General features: G+C 34.1%; 1 pseudogene; it reads left to right on the top strand.

Moving 5' to 3' along the window:
• Positions 1–9781: 9781 nt before the first annotated feature.
• Positions 9782–14569, top strand: part of LOC120115744 — a 54734-nt pseudogene continuing 49946 nt past the window's right edge.

Genomic DNA, 14569 nt, shown 5'->3' with positions numbered 1-14569 from the left:
TTGGGTACTTGGCAGTTTGGTGTTTGTTCCACTATAATTATCAGGTCGAAATTTCGTGATGAGATAAACCCTTCAGCTAGCCTGATAAAGGCAATTATAATATATATAGATATAATAAAGCTGATTTCAGCTAGCCAGACAATGACAAGTTTTTAAATAAGGAGTTTCAGTAAAGATGGACTAAGGGAGTTAAGGAAAACCTGTTATAGTCAACTTCACACAAGCACTCAGGAATTTTATTTTTAGATCAATATTTCTGCATTGCCTTTGTTAGAGGAGTCTACGAAGCTTGAACGAATGGAAGATGTCAGAGAACTGAAATAAAAGTGTTCTAGAAAATCTAGTAATTGATTAGGCTAGTTGCGCATTTTGTCTGTATCCGATTAAAATACCAAGCCAGAAGGAGGGCATGTTGTGATGTTCACAAGGACTGAGAAAGAAATGAAATTTTTGTGGTCGAAATCTTAGAAAATAGGAAGCCAACCTGAAGCCAACCCATCAATTTTGACACTTGTCAAAGAGCTATAACTTTGAAAACATTAGAGAGCTATTGATTCTTTTGATATTTTGTGAACTCATGTTTATAATTCGATTCGATTGTGAGCCTGAATTAAGGGGCAATGTTTTATAAAATTCTTTCATTCTTTGATTCAACTTTGAAAACATTAGAGAGCTATTGATTCTTTTGATATTTTGTGAACTCATGTTTATAATTCGATTCAATTGTGAGCCTGAATTAAGGGGCAATGTTTTATAAAATTCTTTCATTCTTTGATTCCTAAAATAAGATAAAGGAGAAAAACATTTTCAAACAGGACAATTTCAAATGTGAAAGATCCTTGAAGCTGGTGAGGCTCATTATGCCTCTATTGGAGAAAAAGAATAAGCGATGTCAAAACATGAATAATTCCAAAATATTGAAGCAGATGGTCTAAGAGATCAGAATGGATGAAGAGTAGAACTTATAACATTTGCTTGTGACGTTGTCAGTAACCCATCAAGAAGAAGATGATCTAATTATTTAGAAGGGGAACATATTACAGCTTGTATAAAAAATGCAAGATAATTTATTAGAAGAATTAATCACCTATCAAATGTCCAAGGCAACATGAAAAGAAGCCCTCAAGCAATTCAACAACACTGTTGTGATATCAGATTGAGACCATTTGACATTAAGATATTTTGGGCACGAAGGGAGCCATGTGTACCCACATTGGGGCATGACCAGAAACCCATATCATGTTGAGATGACAAGATTCAGACCAAGAAGACATTGAGAATGAGTCTTACAACTTGGAGTGTCAGGGGCAAACATGGAATATTGAGTAGAGTTTAACTTGTAGAGTAAGCTAGTCGAGTATCAATCAATAGCAGAGTCCTGGAAAAATAAATCTGATAGTGCAATTGAGTCAAAGACTGAAATGGGGTAACCATGTCATATTTACAATCATATCAAGAATTTGAGAGAGAAAATATTTCCTCTGAAATGAAGACAGAAAACAAAGACGTCAAGAAGATAGAAGAAGATCAGATGGCTCTTCAAAAATGCAAGTTGAAAATTATGAGTTGTTACACTGATATCTGAGTAAACCCTGGAAGGAATGATCAAGTAAAAGAAGACTAAGTTTTCCACTTTGAAGTCAAATGAAGATTAAATCAAACTTTATGCATTTATAAGAACATCATTTGCATAAAAGAAAATGCATTACATTTAATTGCATTTGCATTTAAACACAAGGCTTTGACAGATTTTCAAGTGAAAAAAGAAGATTCATGATGTCAAAAGCCCTACAAGTTGAAAGGAAGATTTTAAACCTCAAACACAAGAAATCATATTTAGAGAGGCATACCCTGAAGAACAGAGAGGTCTAATCTACAGAAGAAGCATTACTTTGAAAACGCGTATGTTATTATAAATAATCTTTATTGGGGAAAAAAGTGTTATTTCTTAAAAGACAAAAAACATTTTAAAGGTATATTATGACTAAGTCCTCTAGACCCCGAATAACTTCTAACAGGTTGGCTAGTCTTCTACCTTCGTTCACCACTGGTTGAATACACGTCGAACCACTATGACTTTTCTGGCTAAACTGTGCAAGTAACGAGTTGCTTTTTGTACTTGCTCCAAGAAGTCTCGAATGACTGCATCCTTGGCTTTCATCCTTTGCTGAACATGTTCCCTAACAGAAACACCATTGGAACCCTCCATCGATAAGAACTATCTGAAGTTCATTTGCATGTTTCTTGAATTCGTCAATAATGACCTCCAATTTTATCTATCCCTTGGCCATCCTGTTCTTGTTGTCTTTGAAGGGACTCTCTAGGTCAGTAACCTTTTTCTCGTCTTTCCCCTTCAACCTTTGCCAACCTATTTTTGAAAAGTTAACTTTTGATGTACTTGATTGTGGGCACCGTATCTTCTTGATTGAATGAGACACATAGTTGCCTTGCAGATTGTCCTCCTTTTCTTTCTAAGTAATTTTTGACCATAGCCAGACCTCTACGTTTTTCATCTCTTGTATTATAACCCTTTGTCCATTAATGCAAATTATTCATGTTTAACGAACACGTTCTTGTGGATCAACATCTCTTTTGAATGATGCAAATGATTAAAAGTAAACTAAAAGAAAACAAAAATAAAAAGAGAGAGAAAAAAGCTAGTAAGATAAAGATAATGGAAATAAAAATCCTACCCCACATGATATCTACCCCACATTATTATTATTCCTACCCGGACATGATCTCTATCCCGCATGTTAATTTTGAACAAATCCTAACCGCATATTTGTCTAGTTCGCATGCTTTGAACAAAAAGTAAAATATGAGATAATTCAAGTATCATAGGTTTTGAAATAGAGTTTCGGGATGGGTTCTAATTCCCTGTAGTCTCCCGATTTAGGTTATAAAGAAGGTACACGAGTTCTCCTTGCCGGTGTCCCCTTGGGCTTGCCATACCCTTAGTCCTAAGCCCATTATAAGCTTATGTGGACTAAGTTAAACTCGAGAGGATACATTCTCTTATGTCTATACAGAGAATAAATTCACACGAAGACATAAGGTATATGAATCCCGAAGGTTACTTCTAGGCTTTTGCGGAGAATAAATTCACACGAAGGCGTCGCTTTCACCCCCACTTAAAAAGAGTTTGAAGCTCGGGTATAGACCCATAGATGAAAGTTTAAAAATCTGAAGTCATTGGAAAACGTCAGTACAACTATTTATTTGAAAAATAATCAAAAGTGAATAATAAGAATCAAATAAATAAATTAAAATTAAATTTTGTTATTTTTGCTTAAAAAGACAACCGAAAATTAATTCTGGCCTGACTCACTTACATGTCCCCAGCGGAGTTGCCAAGTTGTCGCAGCCGTTTTTCGGGTGGGCTCGAAATTGGGCTTCGACTTGAATAAAATGTTAGAGCAGTCACCGATCATTTATTACTTTAAAAACTTGGTTGATCAAACACCATCTTACCTTATCTGTGTTTTACCAGAAATATGTCGGATTCGAGAGTCGGTTACAGTCAAGGAAGGATTAGCACCATTGAATTGCCCTTTCGGTACCATTTAATTTTTTCGGTTGTCTTAATTGCGAAAATTAAAGTTTAAATTGAAATTTAAAAAAAATCGATTCGAATTGATTACCTTTGATCGATTAAAGTTGTCCCTAAAAAAGTCAAAATGTTAGATTAAAAATAATATTAGATAAATCGAATAGAGAGGGAGAAAATAAATAAATAAAAATTGAGAAGAAAAAATGTTAAGAAAAATGAAAAGAAAAAATGAAGAAAATGTTCGGTCTTAAATAATAAATAAAAGAGTGTATTTAAAAAATGAAAAACATATTAAAATTAAAATCAATAAAAAATATGAAAAAATAAAAAAATAAGTAAAAATTTAAAGGATCAAATTGAAACAAATCGAAACTTTATGGATCAAATTGATGCTAAAAATGAACTGCAAGAAAAAAATTAGTGGATTAATTTGTAAAATATAAAAAGTATAAAAAAGAAATAAATTGAATAAATTTAAAATTTAAGGGTAAATTTACAACAGGTGACCAAAATGAATTACACTTCAAACTTACAAGGACTGCAGAAATAATTTAACTATTTGGTATTTTCACTTTAGTCCCTCATATATATATATACCCCAAAACCCCAAAATAAACTCATTTTAACACCAAACCGAAAAAAACAAAAAAAAAACCTTAAAACACTCTCCCTTCTCCCTCTAATTGGCCTAGCGCCGGCCACACATCGGCGACGCCCCGTCGTGTCAATCGTCAATCGGTGGCCGAAAAAAATACCAACTTACCAAAGTGCTCTCCTTACCGCCCTAAACCCAAACCCGGTCACAAAAGTGCCATACAACAAGCCAAACACCCTAGATCTAGGCCAAAATCCCTCGATTTTCTTACCTTTTTCGACGAATCTTTGGTTGAACGATGCTCTCTTTTTCTATGATTGTTATTTTGCTTTGCATCTTTGTGGGTTTCAAATGATTTTTTGATGATTTGTTGATGTTCCTGGTCGGGTTTATATATCCTCAAAGGGAAATATTTTCCTTTGAATCTCGGTGGCTTGACCCTGATCTTGTTAAGATTTCTGCATGTACTTGGGTTCTATTTTGAGTCCAGGTGTCACGAAACGTGTTTGTTCCAATTTTTGTTCCAATCTTGTTGCATGTTTGGCTGGTTTCCATTTACGGTGACGCGTGGTGCTTCTAGCCGTTGAGATCGCTCCTGGCCGTTGAGATCGCTTTCTGGCCGTTGGATTGGGTCAGATCCAACGATCTAGATCTGGCTGTGCTGTATCTTAAGTGTATGGAACTCTAGTGTGATTTGGGCTTCCCGGGTTGGCTGGGTATTCGAGCTTTACCCAACCTTGGCCTGTTGGGTCAGGCAGGCCCTGACTTGGACCCTTATTGGACCTTTAAATAAAATAAAAAAAATACTAATAAGATAATAAAATAATAATAAAAATTATAATAAAAATAAAAAATTATATTAAAAATATATATATATGATTTTAAAAATTGTTTTCAAAACCATATAATATATATTTTCAAAATTGTTTTTAAAACTATAATATATATTTTAAAAAAAATCAAAATTATATTATATACATTTTCAGAAACGTTTCAAAACTATATATATATATTTTCAAAATGATTTAAAAATATTTTCAAAAACTATATATTATATATAGTTTTCAAAATGTTTTCAAATATATATATATATATATATATATATATATTCAAAACTATATATGTCTGTCTGTCTGTCCGTCCGTCCATCTGTCCATCCATCCGTCCATCCATCCGTCCATCCGTCCATCCATCCATCCATCCATCCATCCATCCATCCATCCATCCATCCATCCATCCATCCATCCGTCCATCCGTCCGTCATTCCATCCGTCCATCCATCCATCCGTCCCTCCCTCCATCCATCCATCCATCTATCTATCCACTATCTATCGATCCATCCATCCATCCATCTATTGATCCATCCATCCATCCATCTATCGATCCATCCATCCATCCGTCTGTCCGTCCGTCCATCTATCCATCCATCTATATTATTAATTTAGAACAAAAAAATAATTATATTACCTCTATAAAGTATAAAACACACACACACACACATATATGTAGGTATATATAAAAATAATAGTTAAGAATAATAAAATGAATAATATATATATATATGCATATATAAAAAAATAAGACAAGACAATGAAAATTATAGGGATTAAAACACATTTGAACCATTTGAAATGAGGACTAAATCATAACATGACAAAAGAATAAGGACTAAGCATGCTAATAAACCATATCATCCATGACAATATATGAAATAAGAAAGGATCAAAATGAAAAATATGAAAGTAACATGTCCAATGTACAAAAAAGCCTAAACTAGAAATAACTAAGCCCAAGGACCAAAATACAACACAAGTAAAATTTGAAGACAAAAACATAAACTTCATAAATCACGAAATGGGGCTAAAATGAAACATGAAATAAATAATGAGCTTCAAATCAAATTAAATAAGTTGCATTTAGTGACTAAAATAAAACATTACAAATATTAAATGACTGCGAAAAGGTTTTACTCAAGCACAAGGGTTCAAAAACCATAACCCAAAACTAAGTCATTTTGGGAGGCCTTTAAATATCCCATTATAGGTTTTGGGGAGAACCTAAACCCATTTTTTGCTTTAGTCATTTTTTTCTCACCCCCCTCTCCTTTCATTTTGCCTCAACCGAGAGATACAAGCATCTTTCTCTGGATGCCCAAAACGGCCTCGACGAGGGGCCAACGACCACCTTTACTACTTTCTCTCAGCCCTTGAGCCTAAATGAACATTCACACCCTTATTCGACCCATTGCCCCCCCCAAAATACGAAAACCCGAGAGTGATAGGGGCTACCTTTAGTGCCCGGAAGGTCCCCTCGTCTCCGATGAAGTGAAAGCGCTTGAAACCGAGAGGTAAAATGCTATTTTTCCCGTATTTCCTCTCTTTTTTCTTTGTTTGTGTTTTCTTTTCTTTGTTTTTCACTTTTTTGTTTTGTTTTCTCTTCTTTCTTTTTCATTTTGTTTCTAATTTTTTATCTCCCTTTTATTGCCTCTTTTTATTACCTCTTTGCGTGATTGGTGAGGTTTTGTAGAGGCTATCATCACGGGTTCGGCCGAGTCACGGATGAGAGTTAACAGGTAAGGGAAATGATTTGTTTTTGTTTTTTTTAAATAGACTAATTAAAATTAATTTCTATATAAAATATTTAAGGATGAAACACAAAATAAATATAAATTTATGCTTGTAATCATTTATTAAATAATTTCTTTTAAAAATATATATTTTAATATAACATATATTTATTTTATTTATATCGTAAATTTCACATAGTTTAATATATAACTATAGTAAACTCTCGTAGAATTTAGTTGAGTCGGCTAGAAAATAATTTTCTATCAACGAAGACTTAAATGTTTATAGAGAATTGAGAAAATAAGAATAGTCGTGTATACATAAGTTGTAATAAAACCCATACATTAAACATCATTTTTTATTTTTTAAAAGTTCCGGTAAAGTCTGAAAATATTTGATTATCTTACGTAAAAGCAAAAGAAAAGTTCAGGGAACTTTAAAGTCAAACTATCAAAATTTTACAATCATGATGTTTTAGAGTTATAAGAGTAATTTCAGAACCTAGAGCATTTTATTTACTGACGTCTTGTTACAACCAATAACTAAATCATAAGATTGATTCAACCTAAATTCTAATACCAAAAAAATATAATATTTCAAATTCGATCACTACAAGATGGGCCTAAGGTGGCATATTAGGCTATTTAAAAGAGCAACGAATTTAAAAAAAAATTAATTTCAATTTCAAATCATAATATGGGTTAAACAAAATACGAATTCCATAACGGCCATAAAATATTTGTAAAAATATGGAGCTCTGTAATAATTTAGTTTAAACCAAAATAATACAAATTCATAGAGTTTACAAACCAAATACATAAATAAAGGTACTATGAATACACATACTCACTAAAGTAAATAGTATTATACTTTTAAACAGTGGTGTTAGAAGAATGGTGGAACTTGATGATAGAGTTTGGGGATTAACTTAAAATTTTAAAAACTTTAAGGGTTTAAATTTAAATTTTTGAAAATTTTGAAAGGTTCACTTTACAATTTTTTTTAAATATTGGGATCTAACTAAAGTTTTTGAAATTTTGAGGGGCTTAATGAGAATTTTTAAAAATTATTGGAGAGGTTTAATTACGAATTTTCAAAAAAAATTTAAGAGTACTATGAATTTTTCAAAATTTTGTGGAGGTCAAATTAATTATTTAATTTTTTTTAAAGGTTTATATTATGATTTATCAAATTTATGGGGGAGCGTGGCCCCCACTAAATCATTGTGTTCCACCATTGTGTTAGAGTCCTGCTGCGACGATGCCTTACAAAACTAACTTGCGAATAGAAACATCCGAACATTGAGCTTTACAAAACTCAATGGTACATGTGTATTATAATATACTACTTGTAGTTCATAAGCACAAGCATGAAGAATAAAGTCTAAACATACAATGTTATCGATATAGAATCATGCTAACTGTCGTAACCGCATTTCGTCCGGGCACGAAATATTTACTTGACGGGAAAAGTGATGTGAATAAATGGTTTTGAAAATAATTTGGGAGTCGCCATCGGCCTTTTGGGTCAGGTAGGTCGAATACCTAAAAAATATCTTTTAAAAGAGTTTTTAAGAAAACATCAATTAAAAGATAAACTGATCTGCGTTTTAACCAAAAATTCGTTCTTTTTAATAATAAAAAGGGATTCGTGGTCGGTTACGTTTAGGGAAGGATTAGCACCCCTACAACGCCCAAAATTGGTACTTTATTAATTATAAATTGTCTCTATTATTAGAAAATTAAAAGTTCAAAAATATATTTAATTAATAATCTTGTTATTTCAAATTTATTTTTAAGAAAATCTATTAATTTATATATATAAATAAAATATTTATTTATTTAAAAATATCAGAAAAGGGCTTCTAGGTGTTTTAAGACAGCTCTTTTCTTTGATATTAAAGAAATGAATAAATATAAAAACATTTTTCTAAAAATAATAATAGATAAAAAAATAGATTGATACATATAATTTATAAAAGTAAGATATTTACTTATTTAAAAATATCAGAAAATGGCTTCTAGGTGTTTTAAGACAGTTCTTTTCTTTGATATTAAAGAAATAGATATAAAAATATTTTTATAAAAATGATAATGATAAATAGATTAATATATAATTTATATATATGTAGGATATAAAATAAATAAATAAATATTACTTAATATATATTTATATGAATTAAATAATAATACTTAACAATAATAATTAAATATATTTCAAATAAACAAAAATTACAATATAAATAAAGAGTGGCTAAAATAAATAATATTGAAATTATAGGACTAAATCTGTTATTTTACCTATATATTATTCTATGTAAAGGACTAAATTATAATAAAGTAAAATTAAGAAACTAATTTAAAACATTTGAAGTTTTATTTCAGTGACTAAATCGTAAGGATTACAAACTATAGTGACTGCGGAAATGGTTTACCCATGATGGAAATTACACGCACACCCTCCCCCAAAACGACGTCGTTCGGGGAGGGGTTTAAATACCCCGAATGGCTGGCTATTCAGGCCATCTTCCTCTCTTCTTCTCTCTTCTCTCAACAAATGAGAGAATTAAAAATTCTCTCTAACTCTCTCAACGGAGAGAATCCCGGCGACCACGGGCCATCGTTCTCTGGTGGCGATCGCCGCCGCCGGCCACCGTTAATGGTGGCCGGAAATTTACAAAACCCCCTAGAAGATAGATCTGAACACCCTAATGACGGTTCTAATATCCTTTTTCCCTAAATCTCTTTAGATCGATGTAGATCTAATTTTTTACCTTCGAAAAATGAGACTCCGGTGACCCTCGGTATTTCCAGCAATGAGCGATGCTTCAAGGGTAAGTTCCTCTTCTTCTCTTCGTTTCTGTTTTGGTTTACTGCTGGTTGTGAGTTCTTGGCTCGTCTCTGTTGCTTGTTTCCCGTTCTGTTCGTCTCTCGTTCTCTGTCTATCTCTTCTCTCGTGGCTTCCTCCTCTTTTTTTTCTTGCAGGGGACGGTGGCTTTTATAGCCATCACCGGTGATGGCTTCAGACCGGTCCAAAGGATAAAAGGCCTGGTGAGTCACCATAGCTATGGTGGTGACTCACCATAGGGCTCGACGTGGGTTGCTTCGTGACGTTCTGGAGTGTCGGCAGCAGCTGTTGGACCACCTGGAATCATCAGAGGTGGCTGGAAGCATCTGGAAACGGCTGGCTGCTAGGGTTAGAAACCCTAGGGTTTTCAATCTGGAACCCTTTTGGGCCGTTGGATCTTACCAGATCCAACGGCTGATGATGTTGACGGCGGCTGGGGGCTAGGGTTTGAAAACCCTAGCTGAAACCCCAAATCAATTCAGGGTTTCCATTTGGGCTTGGGATTTGATAACCGGGCCTCTAGATTTGTAAAACGGGCCTCCGGGTCCTTTGGGCTTGTAATATATATATATAATAATAATAATAATTTTAATAATAATAAATTTAATAATAATAAAAATTTAAATGAAAAAATGATGTCTACAGCTGCCCCTCTTTGCTCATCCTTGTGTTAACAAGAATAGAGCAAAGACGAAAAAGATAATAATTTTTTCATTTGGCTTCTTTTGAGCAGGATGGAAATGTTTGAAAATATCATGCACTAAAGGGCTTACAGATGACCCGAAGGCTTTGAAAACATCAAAAAGCTCCCGAAGGCTTTTTGGAAACATCATGCACTGAAGGACTTACAGATGACCCTAAGGCTTGAAAACATCAAAAAGATCCCGAAGGCTTTTTGGAAACATCATGCACTGAAGGACTTACAGATGACCCTAAGGCTTTGAAAACATCAAAAAGCTCCCGAAGGCTTTTTGGAAACATCATGCACTGAAGGACTTACAGATGACCCTAAGGCTTTGAAAACATCAAAAAGCTCCCGAAGGCTTTTTGGAAACATCATGCACTGAAGGACTTACAGATGACCCTAAGGCTTTGAAAACATCAAAAAGCTCCCGAAGGCTTTTGGAAACATCATGCACTGAAGGACTTACAGATGACCCTAAGGCTTTGAAAACATCAAAAAGCTCCCGAAGGCTTTTTGGAAACATCATTCACTGAAGGACTTACAGATGGCCCTAAGGCTTTGAAAACATCAAAAAGCTCCCGAAGGCTTTTTGGAAACATCATGCACTGAAGGACTTATAGATGACCCTAAGGCTTTGAAAACATCAAAAAGCTCCCGAAGGCTTTTTGGAAACATCATGCACTGAAGGACTTACAGATGACCCTAAGGCTTTGAAAACATCAAAAAGCTCCCGAAGGCTTTTTGGAAACATCATGCACTGAAGGACTTACAGATGACCCGAAGGCTTTGAAAACATCAAAAAGCTCCCGAAGGCTTTTTGGAAACATCATGCACTGAAGGACTTACAAATGACCCGAAGGCTTTGAAAACATCAAAAAGCTCCCGAAGGCTTTTTGGAAACATCATGCACTGAAGGACTTACAGATGACCCTAAGGCTTTGAAAACATCAAAAAGCTCCCGAAGGCTTTTTGGAAACATCATGCACTGAAGGACTTACAGATGACCCTAAGGCTTTGAAAACATCAAAAAGCTCCCGAAGGCTTTTTGGAAACATCATGCACTGAAGGACTTACAGATGACCCGAAGGCTTTGAAAACATCAAAAGCTCCGAAGGCTTTTTGGAAACATCATGCACTGAAGGACGTACAGATGTGGGAAATAGTTTACTAAGTAAAAAAACTAAGGAAATCGTTTCTTACTTTTCAACAATTTCATTTTAGAAAAGATAAAATGAGAAATTATGGAAATCGTTTTCTCATTATGTTTTTGAAATAACATGTTGATTTGGTAACATGCCCCAATCTCAAGATAATGCTCATTCTTGTGGATTACGTACATCTCTTCTTCAGATGTTTGCGTGATTTCCTGTAATTTTGGTTTTGAATACCTTCTTCTTGTAAGGTATTTTTTACCATGAATCTTCTTGTTCTTCCGAAGATCTGTAAAACTTCATGTTTGAATGCACTCAGATGTATCAATGTAATGCATTGTCTATTGTGTAAATGATATTCTTATGAATGCATGAATGTTGATGCAATCTTCATTTGACTTCAAAGTGGTGAACTTGGTCTTCCTCTAGTTCATCATTTATTGCCAGGGTTACCTCTGGATATCAATGTAGCAACTTATGCTATCAAGCTTGCATTTCTGTAGAATCATCTGATCAACTTGTATCTTTGCTGTCTTCTTTGCTTCATGAAGGTCTTAGAAGAAATGTTTCATTTGTGGAACTCTTGCTGTAGTCAGAACTATGACCTTGATGTCCCATTTTGTCTTGGATAAAACCAATTTTCTTTGCTTGGACTTGTGTAGAAATCCCATAAAGCTTTCATCTTTGAAAAGAGAATCTATCATCTTTAAAAAGAGAACCTATCATCTTTGAAGAGTGTAGATGAAGATATGTGACTCAGCAGGGATTAATTAGGAGAGTAGAGTATGTTGTAATTTAACTCTTGAAACATCACAAGGAAGATTTATTCCAATTCCTTTCATGTCTCCACATATAATCAGATCTCGAATAAGGCAACTTGGACTATATCATGTCGAGATGCTTAACAACAACATGTCGTTCAACCTTAGTTGGCTCCACTAGTTTATTGTTGTCAAAATTTTTCAGCTCTCTTTCTGTGGAAAGAAATTTTCATTATATCTCATTTCTGATCTTGACGTTGAAGAAGACAAACTTCATCTTGTATCAATAAAGGAAAACCATATGATCTACAGTATTGGTTCAACATCATAATTACTGGTTCGTAAAACATTTGACAACACATTCTTCATCTCATGTAGTTTCTGCTCAGATGTAAAACATTTAAAAACACATTTATCATTTCATGTGGCTTCTGCCAAGGTTTCTCAATCATTGAAACTCATTGTCTAGTGTTCAAAGCTTTTGTATGATGTCACTAGACCATTTGAGAACAAAACTCCATGGGGATTCAAGTGTAATGTTGGTATGACCAAAAAAATTGGTCAAATCCACAAGATATGCTAGTGCTGAATTAAATAAGAGACACCAACTGATTTTGATATCATCTCAGGCAAAGGCAAAGTGTGATACAGATCACGTTTTCTTCCGTCATGAGCATGGTAGAAAATAGAAACACTTCAGCTATAGGATCCATGTACAGAACAATATCCGTAGAATTCTTGATGTTGGGGATGAAACGCACATGATAAACCAAATAGATGAAAACTCGGTTTAGTCTAGCTGGCAATGATAACCCCAGTAACAATCGGGAAAGAGCAATATACTTGAGCTTCTCTCTTCAACGTCATCAATTAAACAAAACTGATGTGAAAAACAGCTTCGTAACCTCAACAGTATAGTTGAAACTATTTGCTAGGAATCTCAAAGAATATTTTCAATTATCACCGACACACAAAAGGCCAAATTCAGATTTCGAGGTCTCGAGGAACTGATCCTTGGATTGAATGTTCTACAAAGGGACCATCTTTGTTCATGCAACCATGATATAGCTTAACAAAGAACATACTGTCATGTGACACATGGTTTATAGAAGATTGGGTATTTGAAACCATACTTGCTGAATAAATATTTGTTTAACAACAGGACCCTAATGCAACTGCCTGATGAACGAAGCAATTATGTGTAGTCAGATTGACTGTTATTGTTTCACCATTTTCATTCTTCATATATTTGTATCTCATTGGAAATATTTGTTCAAGTCAATGATCTTTACACAGGATATTGTGGGCCTTCAGCATGCCCCAACATTGGCTAATACAAGTGTTCAAAATGTATCAACAGTTCTGATTCTGATTGAAATGGGTTTTCAGCATGCCCCAACATTTTGCTGATAAATATTCAGAATATTTCAACATTTCTGATTCTGTTTGAAAAGGGTTTTCAGCATGCCCCAATATTTGCTTCTTGTTAATCTGAGTCTTCAAAATACCCCACATGGATCTGTCTGAAGTGAGCTTTAAAATGCCCCAATATTTGCTGATACATATGTTAAAAGTGTGCTCATCATTACTTCTAGTTGAGATGAGCCTCCAAGAATGCCTAAATATTCATATTGCTGTGAGCCTTCAAAATGCCCCAATATTCTATTTCTGGTAGAAATTGGCCTTCAATATGTCCCTCTAGATCTGTCTAAATTGGGCTTTCTAGATGCCTCAATTTTCTATTTCTAGTTTACTCTCGACGTCTGTTTGACTAGAATGTCATGATCCCCACGAGGTCCAATTTTGACAATGAATTGTTGTAGGTACTTGTAGCTTTATTCGTGCCCCAAATCTATTTATCTTGAATACTCTCAATCTGGTGTCACTAAACAGTAGTGTTATCAAGTAACTGAAATTCTCTTCATGTTATCACAAACTTAAGAAGTATTCAATCATTCTAACAGAAATGTCTGAGATATGTGTCTTCTGAATGAGGTGACCATTTTCTGTATCTGGAGGGATTTAGTCAGACAGTGAAGTAAAAATAGCTTGGTAATCCGTTCCAGGCTGACACAGTGGTTTATCATCTTTCAGTGAAGGCCATATCTGAAATATACTTTTCTGTGGGAGAGAAACCAATTTATGCAAACAATAATCTGATGCAATGGCAAGACTACATATACAATGGTACAAGCTCATCAAAAATCCGCACCCATGCAATATGTTGATTCTGATAACAACTCATCTGATTATGAAGCGATCTTTCAGGATGATTTCACGTATATTGATAGTTCTTCTGATATCGAGGAAATCATGAATTCTGATTCTGATGAGGAGAGTAAACTGTTATACTTGACAAAAATGGGATTCTCAGAGGCTGAAGCTTCAATAACCATGGAGAGATGTGGTT

This window comes from Hibiscus syriacus, unplaced genomic scaffold, assembly GCF_006381635.1.
Source record: "Hibiscus syriacus cultivar Baekdansim isolate YM2019G1 unplaced genomic scaffold, ASM638163v2 tig00110271_pilon, whole genome shotgun sequence".
Classification (NCBI taxonomy): domain Eukaryota; kingdom Viridiplantae; phylum Streptophyta; class Magnoliopsida; order Malvales; family Malvaceae; genus Hibiscus; species Hibiscus syriacus.
The sequence above is the reverse complement of the archived record's forward strand: the minus strand, read 5'-3'. Positions and strand labels throughout refer to the sequence as shown.